The sequence below is a fragment of the Hypomesus nipponensis genome, chromosome 14 (assembly GCF_054491055.1).
Source record: "Hypomesus nipponensis isolate SF chromosome 14, ASM5449105v1, whole genome shotgun sequence".
Classification (NCBI taxonomy): Eukaryota; Metazoa; Chordata; class Actinopteri; order Osmeriformes; family Osmeridae; genus Hypomesus; species Hypomesus nipponensis.
In genome coordinates, this window is record NC_140374.1 from 10026720 (window position 1) to 10044793 (window position 18074).

At 44.8% G+C, this 18074-nt stretch overlaps 1 protein-coding gene across 9 annotated transcripts in view; it reads right to left on the reverse strand.

Moving 5' to 3' along the window:
• ice2 (interactor of little elongator complex ELL subunit 2) overlaps positions 1–18074 on the reverse strand; it is a 37014-nt gene that overhangs the window by 6914 nt on the left and 12026 nt on the right. For 2 of the 9 annotated variants that reach the window (XR_014729781.1, XR_014729782.1), the window contains exons 12-13: positions 8692–8774; positions 8417–8517 (exon numbers count right to left, since the gene is read on the reverse strand). The exons of 6 other annotated variants lie outside the window; for them this stretch is intronic. The gene's annotated coding sequence lies outside the window, so the exon portion shown is untranslated. Of the gene's footprint in view, positions 1–8120; positions 8284–8416; positions 8518–8691; positions 8775–18074 lie in introns of all 9 variants that reach the window. One more of the 9 variants, XR_014729780.1, reaches the window with a different exon arrangement.

The window sequence follows — 18074 nt, forward strand, 5'->3', positions numbered from 1 at the left end:
TAGCCTAATATAGACGGGCTCTGGTTGCGGTTACAAATGGGTTGAAAATGTATGATTGCCTAAGTAGTATGTGAGTAGGATATGGGTTTCATACAAGATCTGGCAACTGGACAACATTGAAATAATATATTGATGTGAATATTTATATAATGAGGTTTGGCCATACAAATTACGGGAGTTTCACGGGAGAAATTACAAAACGGGAGGGGGGCAGGAGATGGGTGTGAAATACAGGAGACTCCCGGCGAAAACTGTGTTGACATGTATGATATGGTGTGTCCAGCTCAGATCCTCGCTGATGTTAATACCAAGAAATCTGAAACTTTTTACTGTCCACAGCTGTGCCCCCGATATGAATGGGTGCATTTTCTCCCTGCAGCCGCCTGTAGTCCACTATCAACTCCTTGGTTTTTGCTACATTGAGCAGCAGGCTGTTATCCTGACACCAGGATGTCATTGGTGCCACCTCTGCTATGAGGCAGACTCATCACCATTCTTGATGCAGCCAATAATGGTGGTGTCATCAGCAAACTTAATGATGGTGTTGGAGCTGTTAGTGGCTGTGTCAGGCCAAATAGTGTCCTAGGGCCAAATAGTGTCCTACCTGACGTCACAATGCCGTTCTGAAGCAAGGACGCGTCCGTCGCTATGGCGACCTTAAATTCCTGAGATATCTAATCGTGTTAGCAGGAAACTGTCAAGGTTGCTATACTGGTTACTAGGTAGGAAGTTTTGTATTTAGGCTTATTTAAACCAGTTTATTCTACTCTACTATTTAAAGTTTTCACTCGTTCGATAGCTGATGCTAGCTACCCAGTTGTTTTCGTCAACAAAATTACTTATTTAGTGTCAATTTTAACAGACCGGGAAGGCAACCCGTATAGTATTCTACCTGCGCGCGTTGCTGTCTCGGGAATGTCGAACGAGTGAATACTTTAAATAGTAGAGTAGAATAAACTGGTTTAAATAATCTTAAATACAAAACTTCCTACCTAGTAACCAGTATAGCAACCATGACAGTTTCCTGCTAGCACGATTAGATATCTCAGGAATTTAAGGTCGCCATAGTGACGGACGCGTCCTTGCTTCGGAACGGCATTGTGACGTCAGGTAGGACACTATTTGGCCTGACACAGCCACTAACAGCTCGAACACCATCATTAAGTTTGCTGATGACTATTTGGCCTGACAGCTGCACAATCATAGGTGAACAGGGAGTAAAACAGTGGGCTTAACTTAAGCAATAAGGTACGAGAGGCAGTACTTTATCGCCAATAAAGTACGTGTTCAAGGGTGTTGTTAGGCTCGACGCGCAGCGGAGGGCCGGAAAACCCTGGAACACGTACTTTATTGGCGATAAAGTACTGCCTCTCGTACCTTATCTCGTCTCTCGTCTCGTCATCTTCCGCTTGTCCGGGGATCGGGTCGCGGGGGCAACGACCTAAGCAGGGAGGCCCAGGCTTCCCTCTCCCCGGCCACTTCCACCACCTCTTCCTGGGGGACCCCGAGGCGTTCCCAGGCCAGCCGAGTGACATAGTCCCTCCAGCGTGTCCTGGGTCTTCCCCGGGGCCTCTTCCCAGTGGGACGTGCCCGGAACACCTCACCAGGGAGGCGTCCAGGAGGCATCCTAATCAGATGCCCGAGCCACCTCAGCTGGCTCCTCTCGACGCGGAGGAGCAGCGGTTCTACTCTGAGCCCCTCCCGGATGACCGAGCTTCTCACCCTATCTCTAAGGGAGAGCCCGGACACCCTGCGGAGAAAGCTCATTTCGGCCGCTTGTATTCGCGATCTCGTTCTTTCGGTCACTACCCATAGTTCGTGACCATAGGTGAGGGTAGGAACGTAGATCGACTGGTAAATAGAGAGCTTCGCCTTTCGACTCAGCTCCTTCTTCACCACGACGGACCGATGCAGAGCCCGCATCACTGCGGACGCCGCACCGATCCGCCTGTCGACCTCGCGCTCCATTCTTCCCTCACTCGTGAACAAGACCCCGAGATACTTGAACTCCTCCACTTGGTTCAGGATCTCCTCCCCGACCCGGAGATGGCACTCCACCCTTTTCCGGTCGATAACCATGGCCTCAGATTTGGAGGTGCTGATTCGCATCCCAGCCGCTTCACATTCGGTTGCGAACCGCTCCAGTGAGAGCTGAAGGTCACGGCCCGATGAAGCCAACAGGACCACATCATCTGCAAACAGCAGCGACCCGATCCTGAGGTCACCAAACCGGACCCCCTCAACACCCTGGCTGCGCCTAGAAATCCTGTCCATATAGGTAATGAACAGAATCGGTGACATAGGGCAGCCCTGGCGGAGTCCAACCCTCACCGGAAACAAGTTCGACTTACTACCGGCAATGCGGACCAAACTCTGGCACCGGTCGTACAGGGACCGGACAGCCCCGATCAGGGAATCCGGTACCCCGTACTCTCGGAGCACCCCCCACATGAGCCCCCGAGGGACACGGTCGAACGCCTTTTCCAAATCCACAAAACATGTGTAGACTGGTTGGGCGAACTCCCATGTACCCTCCAGGACTCCGCGGAGGGTATAGAGCTGGTCCACTGTTCCACGGCCAGGACGAAAACCACATTGCTCCTCCTGAATCCGAGGTTCGACAATCCGGCGGACCCTCCTCTCCAGGACCCCTGAATAGACTTTCCCAGGGAGGCTGAGGAGTGTGATCCCCCTAAAGTTGGAGCACACCCTCCGGTCCCCCTTTTTAAAGAGGGGAACCACCACCCCGGTCTGCCAGTCCAGAGGCACTGTCCCCGATGTCCACGCGATGTTGCAGAGTCGTGTCAACCAAGACAGCCCTACAACATCCAGAGCCTTAAGGAACTCCGGGCGGACCTCGTCCACCCCAGGGGCCCTGCCACCGCGGAGCTTTTCAACCACCTCGGCGACCTCGGCCCCAGAGATAGAAGGGCCCCCCCCGATGTCCCCAGACTCTGCCTCCACGTCGGAAAGCGTGTTGGTGGAATTAAGGAGGTCTTCAAAGTATTCCTTCCACCGATCCAGGACGTCCCCCGTCGAAGTCAGCAGCGCACCGTCCCCACCGTATACAGTGTTGACAGAGCACTGCTTCCCCCTCCTGAGTCGCCGGATGGTGGTCCAGAACCTTTTTGAAGCCGTTCGGAAGTCATTCTCCATGGCCTCGCCGAACTCCTCCCATGCCCGGGTTTTTGCCTCCGCGACCGCCAGAGCCGCGTTCCGCTTGGCCTGCCGGTACACATCAGCTGCCTCAGGAGTCCTACCAGCCAATAAAGCCCGATAGGCCTCCTTCTTCAGCTTGACGGCATCCCTCACCTCCGGAGTCCACCACCGGGTCCGAGGGTTACCGCCGCGACATGCACCGACCGCCTTGCGGCCGCAGCTCCGGTCAGCCGCTTCAACAATGGAGGCCCGGAACATGGCCCATTCGGACTCAATGTCCCCGGCCCCCCCCGAGACATGATCGAAGCTCTCCCGGAGGTGGGAGTTGAAGCTCCTTCTGACAGAGGGTTCCGCCAGCCGTTCCCAGCAGACCCTCACATTACGTTTGGGCCTGCCAGGCCTGACCGGCGTCCTCCCCCACCATCGGAGCCAACTCACCACCAGGTGGTGATCAGTTGACAGCTCCGCCCCTCTCCTCACCCGAGTGTCCAAGACATGCGGCCTCAAGTCCGACGACACGACTACGAAGTCGATCATCGAACTGAGACCTCGGGTGTCCTGGTGCCAGGTGCACATATGGACACCCTTATGCTTGAACATGGTGTTCGTTATGGACAAGCCGTGTTTAGCACAGAAGTCCAACAACAGAACACCACTCGGGTTCAGATCGGGGGGGCCGTTCCTCCCAATCACGCCCCTCCAGGTCTCACTGTCATTGCCCACATGAGCATTGAAGTCCCCCAGGAGGACGAGGGAATCCCCGGGAGGAGCGCTTTCCAGCACCCCTTCCAGAGACTCCAAAAAGGGTGGGTACTCTGAGCTGCCGTTTGGTGCATAAGCACAAACGACAGTGAAGACCCGTCCCCCCACCCGAAGGCGGAGGGAGGCTACCCTCTCATCCACCGGGGTGAACCCCAATGTACAGGCACCGAACCGAGGGGAAACAAGTATTCCCACCCCAGCTCGACGCCTCTCACCAAGGGCAACTCCAGAGTGGAAGAGAGTCCAGCCCCTCTCAAGGAGACTGGTTCCGGAGCCCGTGCTGTGCGTCGAGGCGAGGCCGACTATATCTAGCCGGAAACTCTCTACCTCGCGCACCAGCTCAGGCTCCTTTCCCGCCAGCGAGGTGACGTTTCACGTCCCTAAAGCTAGCTTCTGCAGCCGAGGATCGGACCGCCAAGGCCCCCGCCTTCGGCCGCCGCCCGTCTCACACTGCACCCGACCCCCATGACCCCTCCTGCGGATGGTGAGCCCACTGGAAGAGGGTCCCACGTTGTCTCTTCGGGCTGTGCCCGACCGGGCCCCATGGGAAAAGGCCCGGCCACCAGGCGCTCGCCATCGAGCCCCACCCCCGGGCCTGGCTCCAGGGGGGGGCCCCGGTGACCCGCTTCCGGGCAGGGGCAACTGGGAACCATTGTTGTGTTTCTTCATGGTTGGTTTTTTGAGCCACGCTTTGTCTGGTCTTTCACCTGGAACCTGTTTGCCTTGGGAGACCCTACCAGGGGCATAAAGCCCCCGACAACATAGCTTCCAGGATCACTAGGACACGCTTTTATAATACGGTTGCCAGCGAAATTATAAATAGTAAATAAATAGTAAGCTGCCTTTCAGCACAAAATAGTTAGACAAAAAACATTGTATCGCATTTCAGAAGCCGAGAGAAAATAGTCCCTGTAAACGGTAGCTGTTGCTATGCAACGGACAAACAGCATTGTGCACTGCAAGTTTGTTAGCCTAGCTAGATCTCGCACCATCTCATTCATTCAATGCTCATTTTATAAAAGCTACCTTTAAAATAACAACGACAATGGGACACTTTCAATAAAATAATATTTAATTTAAACACTAGGCCTAAACATTCAAAATCAATCATTAATGTTTCGTAGGCACTGGGTATATGGTAGCTAGCTAGCCTACTAACCTACATATGCTGTAAACAAGTTACGAGTGACTTGGGACTCGATAGACGAACATTAGGCTGTTGTTAAGGTTAGCTTATGTTGATTTGGATATCTCCATTAATTGTGCATCCGTGGAAAACGTTGTTTTAAGAAGCCAAGTCCAGGTCATGTAATTGCGTGGCTACGAAGCTCAAATTAAATAAGTGTAGTCTAGTTAGCAACTATAGACCTGAGCTTCCGTCCAACGTTTCAGTAGCTAGACCAGCTAGTTAGCACTGATAGCACGGGACAGTGCAATATTATTGCTCAAAAATTTACCGAATGTTGCTAGTATAGCTTGCTAACCAATAAATTGCTGCATGCCAGTAGTTACTTGTAGACAGTCTTTTTCTTCGGCAACATTTTAGTTATTTTGAGTGCGCACTAATATGGAACGCTCCCGTTTTAAGGTAAATGTATTAAGGCATACCAGAGCATTCTCTGTATGGAAGTTTATTAGACTCTTTATTCAAATGGAAATGCATTTGTCAAATGGCAATTCAATGTGCAAATGACAATGCAATCCGCAATTCAGTTTGTATTATTTTGAATAAAAATGTGAATGAACACTTGTTGCATTGCATTTCATATTGACAAGGTTTTTTCGACTCTTTATTCAAATGAAAATGCATTTGTCAAATGGCAATTCAATGCGCAAAGTGACAATGCAATCCGCAAATCAAATGGCAAAGCAGTTGTCAAATGGCAATTCAATGTGCACATGACAATGCAATCCGCAATTCAGTTTGTATTATTTTGAAGAAAAATTTGAATGAACGCTTATTGCATTGCATTTCATATTGACACAGTCTTTTCGACTCTTTATTCAAATGGAGATTCAATGTGGTAGCTAAACAGCGCCCCCAATCTATTGCATTAGCATTTACTTGTCATCACGCTCTTTTTGTTGCAAAATTCAAATGAAAATGCAATCTGTCAGTTCCCCCATCAAGGCGGGTCCCCACCCCTATTGAGGGTAAGACCCAACTCTACTCTGCTTCTGAGTGGCTACTATGGCGTGAAATTAGTGCCAGGAAAGCGAGCTCTGTAAAAACGATTTGTAACTTGCAAAAAAGATTTGTGTACTTGTAAAAAAAGTTGTGTCTCCGTAGAAGAAAAAGATTAGTGTAGCCTACTTGTAAAAAAACGTTTTGTGTCTCCGTAGAAGAAGGCCCAAAACCATCTAAACCCATCAAATATAGCCAGTTTCTGTGTGTAGTATCATTAGTATCATTTTCGTCTGTCTATCACACATGACCTAGGTCGTAGTTAGTTTTATAGTATTTTAATGAAAATATGTATACGGATATTTAATTAGACAACCAGTCATTAAACCTACCATTAGTTGGACAATGTGAAGCTAAATGGCAGGGAAGTGGCGTGAAATATAGTGGTTTTCATTCGAAATGTATTATTTACTGCCAGTGTAACAGTTATCTGGGTTCAGATTAAATTCCACTAAATTGGCAGAACTACGTCACCTGCTGTTCAAATGTGTATCTGCTCAGTAGCTGTAGCGCAGCATTTTATTCCTCAAAGCAACGGAGGATTTTCAGAAAGGTAACATGTAGTGAATGCTTGTGGAGGGCAATATAATGTAAATAACGTGAAAAGTATTTAAAGGTTGACCCAGTTGTTAGGTCAAAAAATGTAAAATTGTTCATTGGGCACACAATTCTGCCTGCTGAATTTGTCAATAAAACCTTGTACAATAACCAAACGTTCAATGAAATGGTACATTTATCTAGACAATATGCAATGCAAATTGAACAAGCCTGGTGTATTCCTGGCCTTAGGGTTAAAGACTAACACCTGTGTCACAGGTTGATATGCAGGACTCCAGTGACAAGCTGAACATGGCATAACTGTCATAGTTTCCAAAAGCATCTTCAGGGACTGACACAACATGGTCTGGTTGTCTAATTAATTATCTGTATACATATTTACATAAAAAAAAACTATTCAACTTACTACGACCCTTATCCATTAGTTTATACCCTTATCCATTAGTTTATACTATTAAGTGTTTTAACTGAATAATCTTTAAATGTTGCATTAAAGATACATGCCCATGGATATTTTGAACTATTAAACATTACCAAATGACTCGCCATTGAAATCATCATCATTCTAGTTTTGTTCTTATTCGCTGACGTTCTTTATGTGATAGACAGACGAAAATGTCCAATGATACTAAACACAGAAATGGCTATATTTGATTGGCTTAGATGGTTTTGGGAGCAGTGTTCCTGCCTTCTTCTACGGAGACACAAAACCTTTTTTTTACAAGTACACAAATCTTTTTTGCAAGTACACAAATCTTGCCTTCTTCTACGGAGACACAAAACTTTTTTTTGCAAGTACACAAATCATTTTCTACAGAGACAAATCTTTTTTGCAAGTTACAAATTGTTTTTACAGAGCTTGCTCTCCTGGCACTAATTTCACGCCATAGTAGCCACTCAGAAGCAGAGTAGAGTTGGGTCTTACCCTCAATAGGGGCGGGGACCCGCCTTGATGGGGGAACTGACAGATTGCATTTTCATTTGAATTTTGCAACAAAAAGAGCGTGATGACAAGTAAATGCTAATGCAATAGATTGGGGGCGCTGTTTAGCTACCACATTGAATGTCGATTTGAATAAAGAGTCGAAAAGACCGTGTCAATATAAAATGCAATGTAATAAGCGTTTTTCTTCAAAATAATATAAACTGAATTGCGGATTGCATTGTCATGTGCACATTGAATTGCCATTTGACAACTGCTTTGCCATTTGATTTGCGGATTGCATTGTCACTTTGCGCATTGAATTGCCATTTGACAAATGCATTTCCATTTGAATAAAGAGTCTAATAAACGTCCATATCTCTGGGCGTACAGTACTTTATGCTCAATAAAGCACACCCCGTGACTCACTCTCAACCAATCAGAATGCTTGATTTAAACCACCCGTATTATAAATAGACATACATCCCTGTGGGGCACCAGTGCTGAGTGTTAGACTGGTTGAGGTGATGTTACCTAGCCGTACTGCCTGTGGCCTGTCTGTCAGGAAGTTCAATATCCAGCTGCACATGGAGGGACTGATGTTCAGGTTCTGTAGTTTCATGATGAGTCTGGATGGTACTTTGGTGTTAAAGGCGGAGCTAAAGTTGATGAAGAGTATCCGCACGTACGAGTTGTTCTGATCCAGGTGAGAAAGAGTAGTGTTCAAGGCCAAAGCTACAGCATCATCTGTAGACCTGTTCGGCCTATATGCAAACTGGAGTGGGTCTAATGCAGGTGACAGGCAGGATGTAATGTGGTCTTTGACTAACCTCTCAAAGCATTTCATCACATCAGAGGTGAGTGCGACTGGGCAGTAATCATTGACACAGCTTACAGATGGTTTCTTAGGGACTGGGATGATGGTGGCCCTCTTGAAGCAATTGGGAATGACAGAATGGGACAGGGAGAGGTTAAATATGTCAGTGAACACCTCTGCCAGATCAGGAGCACAGGCCTTGAGAACACGGCCAGGGATGTTGTCAGGTCCTGGAGCTTTATACACATTCACTCTCCTGAATGACTTGCACACATCAGTCACAGATACCTGGAGAGGGCAGCTGTCTTGCTCCAGCAGAACCTCTGACCTGGTGTGAGGCTCTAATCGAGCATAAAAGGTGTTCAGCTCTTCTGCAAGAGAAACAGAGACCTCTGCTTGATGGCTCTTTCCTTTATAATCTGTGATAGTCTTCAACCCACTCCACATGTCTCTGGTGTTGGATCCTGTGTAATAAGACTTCACTTTCTCTCTGTACTGTCTCTTTGCCAGCTTGATTGTTTTTCTGAGTTCATATCGGGCTATTTTATACTCACATCATTCTCCAGAATGATAGGCTGCTATACGGGCTTTGAGTGCTAAAGACACTTCTCCATTCACCCATGGTTTCGGGTGTGGAAAAGTTCTAGGTTGTTGGACATACAATTCTACTGGGGCACAGGCACAGGGATTCATATCCCTTTTTTCTTCCAAGCGTGCTGCACACAATGCACTACTCGAAACTTCCCTTGCGTAACCTACCATACAACAGTTCAGGGACGCACATTTGATATCAGCTTTGGCAGGGACATCAATTTTTTTGAGCTTCATGTAATATTATTTATGTTTTAGTCAAAATAAGATAATCGGTAGCCTGGCTTCCAGCCCAACTTATCCCCGCCCACAACAAAAATGTGGTCGGGAAGTTGGGTCTGGAGGGGCTCGTATTGAGGACAAACTATATAAAACCAGGAGTTGGGCGGACCAATGAAATTGCCAGGGTGGGCTTTATACGATGAGGGACAAATGATCAACAGTAACATAATCAACAACGTCACAAAAGAGCGCTTGGGTTGAAATCGTTTTCAACAAACAACATATTACGTTGCTATGATTGGTTGTAGTTCTATCCAATTGAGCGAAGAGGCCATTTGTTTTTCGAGTTCGGTTGAAACATGCTCCATAGTAACAGCCCAACAGAGAGTTATCAGACTCATATTCTGACTAGAAGTAACGTCAGGCTAATCGGTAGGCCTATCATTTAGAAACTTTCTTTAGTTTTGTTTTCTTGACTAACTAATTCTGACTTGTGTGCCGGAGCAGGGGCGGACTTACCCATTAGGCAAAGTAGGGAACCGCCTGGGGCCCCAGGTGCCAGGGGGCCCCCAGCTGACAAGGGGCCCCTTGAAAGACTCCATAAAAATACTATATGATCAATAATAATACAAATCAATTAAAAGTCATAACTTAAAAGAATCAACAAAGATACCAACAGAGCGTTTATTCTATTTGGGTCAACGCCGGCTTCCCCTCCCACCCGATACTACTGTGGACTATTCCATTGATTGCAGCTACTGCGCAGGGAAGCACGTCATATCAGTTGGCTTAGCTTAATATGATAAAGTAGAAGAGTGAAGTGGATCAAAAAAACAATTTTCTAAATGAAACACAACTCCCCAAATGGAGTACAAAGGATAAAGACAAAAGAGGAGAGTAAACAAGTAGTTGCCAAACTGAAACTACGTCATTTTCTCTCCACTGGTATCCAATGATGCGGCAGCTAGCACAAGTGCTGCTCAGTGAAGTTTGGCTAGCAACAGCAGCTAGGCTAGCTTGCTCGTAGCACAATTTATCGGGGTCAGCTTCTCCACGCAGGGCTCTAGACCGAGACCAAATTTGGAATTGTTACTGACAATGCTCGCTTGATGGGAATTATATGCTTTTAAATCTATGCAATCTTCATAAATAGTAAATACGCATTTTTATATAAAATATACAGAAATATCAGTTGTTAATAAACGCACTCATCTGCAACCGACGCTAGCAAGCACACCCTACAATTTCCCCAGAAATTGTACCCTCTAGTTATTATTATATCAATAATTATTATATGGATTGAAAAGAGTGAGAATAGGAGTTAAGGAGGGATTTATTTAACATAAAAAATATCCTCTTTAAATCCTCAAATGGGTTCTTGATTTCAATATCTGTGAAAAAATCTGTAGTCATTGGTGTTCAACTGTTCACATCTCATTTGACTCAGTTGCTGCTTGATCATGGGCGATAAGGTGATGCTGGGACTGTAACTCGTTTCTGCTTCAGGACAAGTCAGACCAGTTGATTAGTAAGAACAAACACAATACTAAGTTCCTATTTGATACTGTTGCAAAACTCACTAAGAAAGTTACACTCTGTGTTAGTTCATATCTCTCTCCCAATGATTTCTTAGATTTCTTTGACCAAAAAATCTATCCAATAAGGGACAAACTACAAACTTGTCCTGGAGGAGTGGCCATCAACACTGATTTTCCCTCTATACCCAGCATGCTGCATGTTGAGGCTCTCACTCACTTTAACCCTATTTCTATGGAAGCGTTCATCAAGCTGATAGATTCCTCAAAACCCACAAGTTGCCTTCTCGATCCCCTCCCTGCCAAACTTTGTAGGGAACTTCTCCCTATTATTGGACCACCCATGCTTAGTATTATTAATTAATCTGTTGTAACTGGACAAGTCCCTGACAATTTCAAACAAGCTATTATTAAGCCCCTTCTTAAAAAAACAAACCTGCATCCAGGTTGTCTTAGCAACTACAGGCCAATTTCAAATTTGCCATTTCTCTCCAAAATTTTAGAAAAAGCTGTGGCACAACAGCTCACTGAGCACCTCTCCTCAAATCAGCTTTATGAACCTCTCCAGTCTGGATTTCGTCTTCACCACAGCACTGAAACTGCATTAGCTAAGGTAGTCAATGATCTATTATTAGCCTCTGACGCGGGCTCTATCTCTGTCCTGGTTCTTCTAAACCTAAGTGCAGCTTTTGACACTGTATCATGAGATTCTCCTGGAACGTATGGAGAACTATGTTGGGATTTCTGGGACTTTACTTCAGTGGTTTAGATCCCATCTATCTGATAGATCACAATATGTCCACTATGATGGCTGCTCATCCAGGAGCTCCACTGTAAGATATGGAGTACCACAGGGTTCAGTTCTAGGCCCTCAGTTATTTTCACTCTATATGTTGCCTTTAGGAACCATAATTCGAAGCTCTCGGGTAAATTTTCACTATGCAGATGATACTCAGCTATACATGTCCATAAAGCCTGGAGAATTTCCACATGGTATGGAAAAATGTGTTTGCGGGTTGAGAACTTGGATGAGAGCAAATTTCCTTCCTAATTCGGATAAAACAGAGGTTCAAATTTTTGGCCCTAAAAAATACAGAAATAATTTATCCAATCTGACCTTAGACTTAGACGGCGTCAAAGTATCTCAAAGCCAGCTGGTAAAAATGTAGGAGTCACATTGGACCCAGACCTTTTGTTTGAGTACCATATTAAACAAATCACCAGAACCGCATTTTTACGCATCTACGTAATATTGCCAAAATACGAAAATTCCTCTCAAAGGATGATGCTGAAAAACTAATACATGCTTTTGTTACGTCCCGATTGGACTACTGCAATGTGTTGTTCTCTGGTCCCAATTACCTACCTAAAAAATTTACAGCGGGTGCTAAATGCTGATGCTAGACTATTGACAAAAACAAGAAAGTTTGATCATATAACATCTACTCTTATCTCTTTACACTGGCTCCCTATCCAAGCCAAAGCTGATTTCAAAGTTATACTACTAACTTACAAATCTTTGCATGGATTGGCACCGCTGTACCTCTCCAGTCTCCTTGCACCCTATTGCCCCGCAAGGACTCTTAAGATCTCAAGATGCCAGCTATCTGGTAATACCCCAAATTAAGAAAAAAACAGCTGAAGGTAGGGCGTTCTCATATAAAGCACCTCTTCTCTGGAACAAATTACCTGTCTCAATTAAGGAGGCTGATACTGTTTCGACATTTAAAACTAGACTAAAAACGTTCTTGTTTAGTCAATTCTATGATTGTTAAAGGTAAGTATATGAGTACTTTGTATGTAAACCTGGGGTATGCGTTTGCCTGTGTTTATCACGTGTAACTTTTCAATTGTAATTTTATCTTATGTTCACACTGCCCATCTAGATACAAATAAAGTAAAGTACAAATAAAGTAATCCTGTTATTGTATATTATTACTGTTATAGTTCCGTTGCTGTATATTGTTATTGTTATAGTTTTTGTTACTAGTTGGAGACAACGGGGGACTGGTTGTTTTTATCCTTATTCGTATAACCTATTTTAGAGTTATTTCCCCCGGAACAGATTTCATGTTCCAACCGTGAATCACTGTCTTGGTGTGTGGGGCTGCATCAAATACCCCTTAGCTCTGTTAAATTGCTGCACTAGTCCACACTTGACCGGTGGGGATCTCATTCTATTATGACTAACTGTTAGCTGCTCCTGGCATTCTCTAATCCCTGCTCTCCTCTCTCTGTCCCCCACACACATCCCCTGTGGTGTGGGGGGTTTGAGCTGTCAGGACCTGCCTGGTTGTCGGTCTAACAACGCTGGACCAGGTCGTCTACCGGAACCCAGTCTCCATGACGGCCAACAGTGAGTTTCCCGGTCCCATCCAACGTCTATAAAGCCGAACAATGGATTTGTGTTTCAAAACCCATTGACACTGTATGAATATGTTTAGCTTGTGTTCTGCTCCTCTCTCTTACCAACCGTCTCTGGAGGAGGGGATCCCTCTCTGAATTGCTCCTCCCAAAGTTTCTTCAATTTTTCTTTCCCCGTTGGGAGTTTTTCCTCGTCTTCCTTGAGGGTTTAAGTTGGTTGAATGGTTCTATGGGTGTATGTGAAGCCCTCTGTGACATGCTTGCGTGTAAAAAGGGCTGTACAAATAACATTTATTTGATTTGTGTCTCACACAGGGTTTGGGGAACAGGCTGTATTTCCAACCTTGAAACCGGGCTGAGACGGCACCCGAGCAGGTGGGATGCGGGCGGGGACAAGAACAACTCCTTGATGCACAAGAGAACAAGCTCAACCCTTTTTTATCTTTCCGTTTTAATTGCACTGTATAATATATGCTGGGGTAGGGACAGATAGCCAGTTGGACTTTGTGAACCAACCCAAACTCTGTTGCGAGTAGGGAAACGTAGACAGCCCCAGAGCTCTGTGGTTGTTAATTTCCAACTGCTGCATTAAAGCTGATATTATCGGACCTCTGCGACTCCAGACCACTCTTTCTAGAACACAGAATTGTGTCATTGAATACCATCATTACATATTGGATAAGACAGTAAGATTTTAAATCCTTCAGGCCCCATGCCTGTCTTCGCCTGGTGCCCCCAAATCACAAAATCCGCCACTGGTGCCGAGTCCGACACCTGGGCTTCTGTGTGCGTGCTGTTATGGCTATTTTGAAAGTTCAGAAGAGCGCGCGCTAACAATGAATTCAGCATGCATTGGTTTGTGTTTTTGGTTAAACTGCTTTTATTTTACAAGCATTGATTGGGATAGCCTACTGCGTTAATTTTTTTCTGGGATTATACATCTACATCAGTGGTCGCCAACCCGTCGATCACAATCGACTGGTAGATCTTTATGACTGTCCCGGTAGCTCCCGAAAATAAAATAAGAATACTGCAAAAAATACATAATGTCTGATTAATGTTCAGTTTTGCAAGCACCTCTTAGTTGTTCTTGATCCAACTGATTTATTTATTTGTAAAATATTGTTAGTATATAAAAATATTCAAACTGGCCAATGAGAGATAACAGCGCGGATAAGTTAACTGTCGCAAAAGTCAATATGTTTCGGTTGGTAACGATAGAGGTAGGCTAACCGTTAAGCTAACATGGAGAAGGCACCACGAAAGAAGTCTAAAACATACCATTTCCATCCAGAATGGGAGGAGTTTATTTTGACCATGGTGAAAGATAAGTGTGTATGTTGTGCCACCAAAAACAAGCACTATGCAAGGAGGAAATCTGGCGCGGCACCACAACACCAACCACCTCAAATTTAAAGACAGCTACCCACTCAAGAGCGCAATACGTGCAAGGAAAGTCAATGACCTGAAATCTAAGTTGAAAGCCCAGCAATCACTTTTTACCAAATCTTCTGCTCAAAATGAGGCTGCTACTGAAGCATAATTTTGTGCAAGTCACGTTGGCTAAAAACAAAAAGCCTTTTACCAATGGCAATTTGTTTAAGGAAGCAATGGCTATTACTGCCGAGACTCAAAAATAAAGAAGACATAAATACACCACTCCTTAGTGTACCGTTCGGTCCTGCTACAGTGACAAGGAGGGTTGAGTCACTGTCAGAGGACGTGGATCGACAAGTGTTAAAGGACTTGTCAAAATGTGAAATCTTTTGCACTACAGTCTGACAAATCTCTGGGTGTAGGCCTAATAGACACAGCTCAGCTTGTCATTTTTGTCAGAATGGCTTTCCAGGTTTGTACAACAAAAGACTGACTCTGACTCCTGACTCTGTTGCACTTAAAGGAAAGAGCGAGAGGCGAGGACATTTACAATGCGTTTAAAAAACATTTAAGTGAAAATGAAATCCCCATTCATAAACTGGTAGCAATCACTACCGATGGAGCGCCCGCAATGCGTGGTGTGCGCTCTGGTTTTGTATCACTGTGCCGTTAATGACCCTGATTTTCCCGTCTTTTCCCGTTCTTTTGAATTATCATTGTGTGATTCATCAGCAGGCCTTGGCTGGGAAATTCCTGGAGTTCTCACGTAATGACACTGGTGGTCAAACTGAAACTCGACACGAGCAAAAGCACTTAAGCATCGCTTATTAAAGGCGTTATTAAATGAGCTCAATGCCGCATACGGAGACCTACTACTTCATGCTGATGTCCGGTGGTTGAGTCGCAGGAAAGTGTTACAACGATTTGTTGACTTGCTCCCTGAGATAAAGACTTTTCTGTCTGCAAGGAACGAAGAGCACAAGGAACTGTCAGATGATGTGTGGCTGCTGGACCTGGGGTTTCTGACAGACTTGACCGGAAAACTGAATGCACTCAACAGTGAGCTCGAGGGAAAAGACCGACAACTGCCCCACATGATAAGCGCAGTAAATGCATTTAAGTCCAAGATCGGTGTTTGGATCACACATCTAAAGAACAGGAAACTAACACACTTTCCCAACCTGGAAAAAAGTGTCGCAGACCATTGAGGACAAGGGTGTTTTTCACCCAGAGAATTACTGTGCCTTACTGTTACTTGGTCACCTGGACAAAGTAGCAACAGAGTTCAATCTGCGTTTTGGGGACTTAGACGTTATGGAATGTGTTGCTGCATTTGTCTCAAACCACTTCATGCCCATTGATGTAGAACAGGTTGCATCCAAATTTCAGGAAGTATTTGCTTTGTCAAGTGGCATTGACATGGAGATAGTGGATTTGCAGAATGACAGTACTGAAAGCCAGATCAAGGGACAGTGACTTTTGGGGACTTGTCAACAGGGAAGTTTCCTCTCCTCACCGCATGTGCACTGAAAGTGAGTGCCTACTTTGGATCCACTTACCTCTGCGAAATGGCGTTTTCACAGATGAAAATAATCAAATCAAAATACAGGAGCCGCTTTACTGACAAACACCTCACAGACTGCCTCAGACTGACTGTCTCTAGCTATGAGCCAAACGACAGAGCACTCAAAGACAGTATTCAGTCACAACCATCACACTGATTTGAGTCACTGAACATCGACTTGAAAATTGCTGCAGCAGGTTTGCCTTTTGATGGCATTGTGAAACGTGATGCTGCATTAAATAGGACATAGAACTGCACTTGATTGACTGCTTACTTACTGTGTTCAAATACAAAGGGCATCAAATTGGAAGTACAACCTGGGCTGTTTTTATCAATTCTCTTGATAGGTAGATCTTGCATATCATCAAGGTCAAGGTCAGGAATCTTGGTCTTAAAAAGGTTGGTGACCACTGATCTACATTAATGCACTGACTAATAAAGTAAATTGTTAAAACTCAAACTTTAGATTTTACTGGGAAACAGTAGATTTATACTGGGGCACGTGCCCTAGTAAAAAAGTTCTAAAAGTTCCCTGGTTGCCACGTTATGTTGGGATGCTGTTGCGACGGCTGTTGGAACAACAAGTTGACAAAATACAGTGGTATGAAAAAGTATCTTACCCTTTTGGATTTTCTCACATTTCTGCATAAAATCACCATCAAATGTGATCTGATCTTTGTCAAAATCACACAGATGAAAAAACAGTGTCTGCTTTAACTAAAACCACCCAAACATTTATAGGTTTTCATATTTTAATGAGGATAGCATGCAAACAATGACAGAAGGGGGAGGAATAAGTATATGAACCATTACATTTAATATTTTGTGCCCCCCCCCCCTTTGGCAGCAATAACTTCAACCAGACACTTCCTGTAGCTGCAGATCAGTCTGGCACATCGATCAGGACTAATCTTGGCCCATTCTTCCTTACAAAACTGCTGTAGTTCAGTCAGATTCCTGGGATGTCTGGCATGAATCGCTGTCTTGAGGTCATGCCACAGTATCTCAATGGGGTTCAAGTCTGGACTTTGACTTGGCCACTCCAGAACGTGTATTTTGTTCTTCTAAAACCATTCTGAAGTTGATTTACTCACATGACGTTGTGTGTTCCTCCCAAACAATTCAACTGTGGTTTCATCAGTCCACAAAATATTTTGCCAAAACTTCTGTGGAGTGTTCAAGTGCCTTTTTGCGAACATTAAATGAGCAACAATGTTTTTTTTTTGACAGCAGTGGCTTCTTCCGTGGAGTCCTCCCATGAACACCATTCTTGGCCATTGTTTTACATATAGTTGATGTGTGCACAGAGATATTGGACTGTGCCAGTGATTTCTGTAAGTCTTTAGCAGACACTCTAGGGTTCTTTTTTACCTCTCTGAGTATTCTGCGCTGAACTCTTGGCGTCATCTTTGGTGGACGGCCACTCCTTGGGAGAGAAGCAACAGTGCCAAACTCTCTCCATTTGTAGACAACTTCTGATTGTCGACTGATGAACACCCACTGACTTTTAGAGATGGTTTTGTATCCTTTCCCAGCTTTATACAGATCAACAATTCGCAGGTCTTCAGACAGCTCTTTTGAGCAAACCATGGTGCACATCAGACAATGCTTGTCATGAAGACAATTCTTACCAGGTGTGTGTTTTATAGTGGGCAGGGCAGCTTTAAGCCACTCATCAGTGATTGGGCACACACCTGACTTAAATTGTTTGGTAAAAATTGGTTTCTATTGCTCTTTAAGTCTCCTTAGGCAGAGGGTTCAGTTACTTATTCCTCCCCCTTCTGTCATTGTTTGCATGCTATAGGAAACTAGCCTCAGACTAGTACTAGAACTATGGCGAGTGACTGCAACTCACCAGGACGATTCACCAACTCTCCATCATTCTCCTCTGACCATCTAACCACATTTACACAATTTCTGCAGAATGAAACACTTATGTTATGTACGGTAGGCTATTGCAGCTTCTTCCCAGGATCTTTACAGCTAGCTACCGTGCAGCTAATTTAGTGCAATTAATT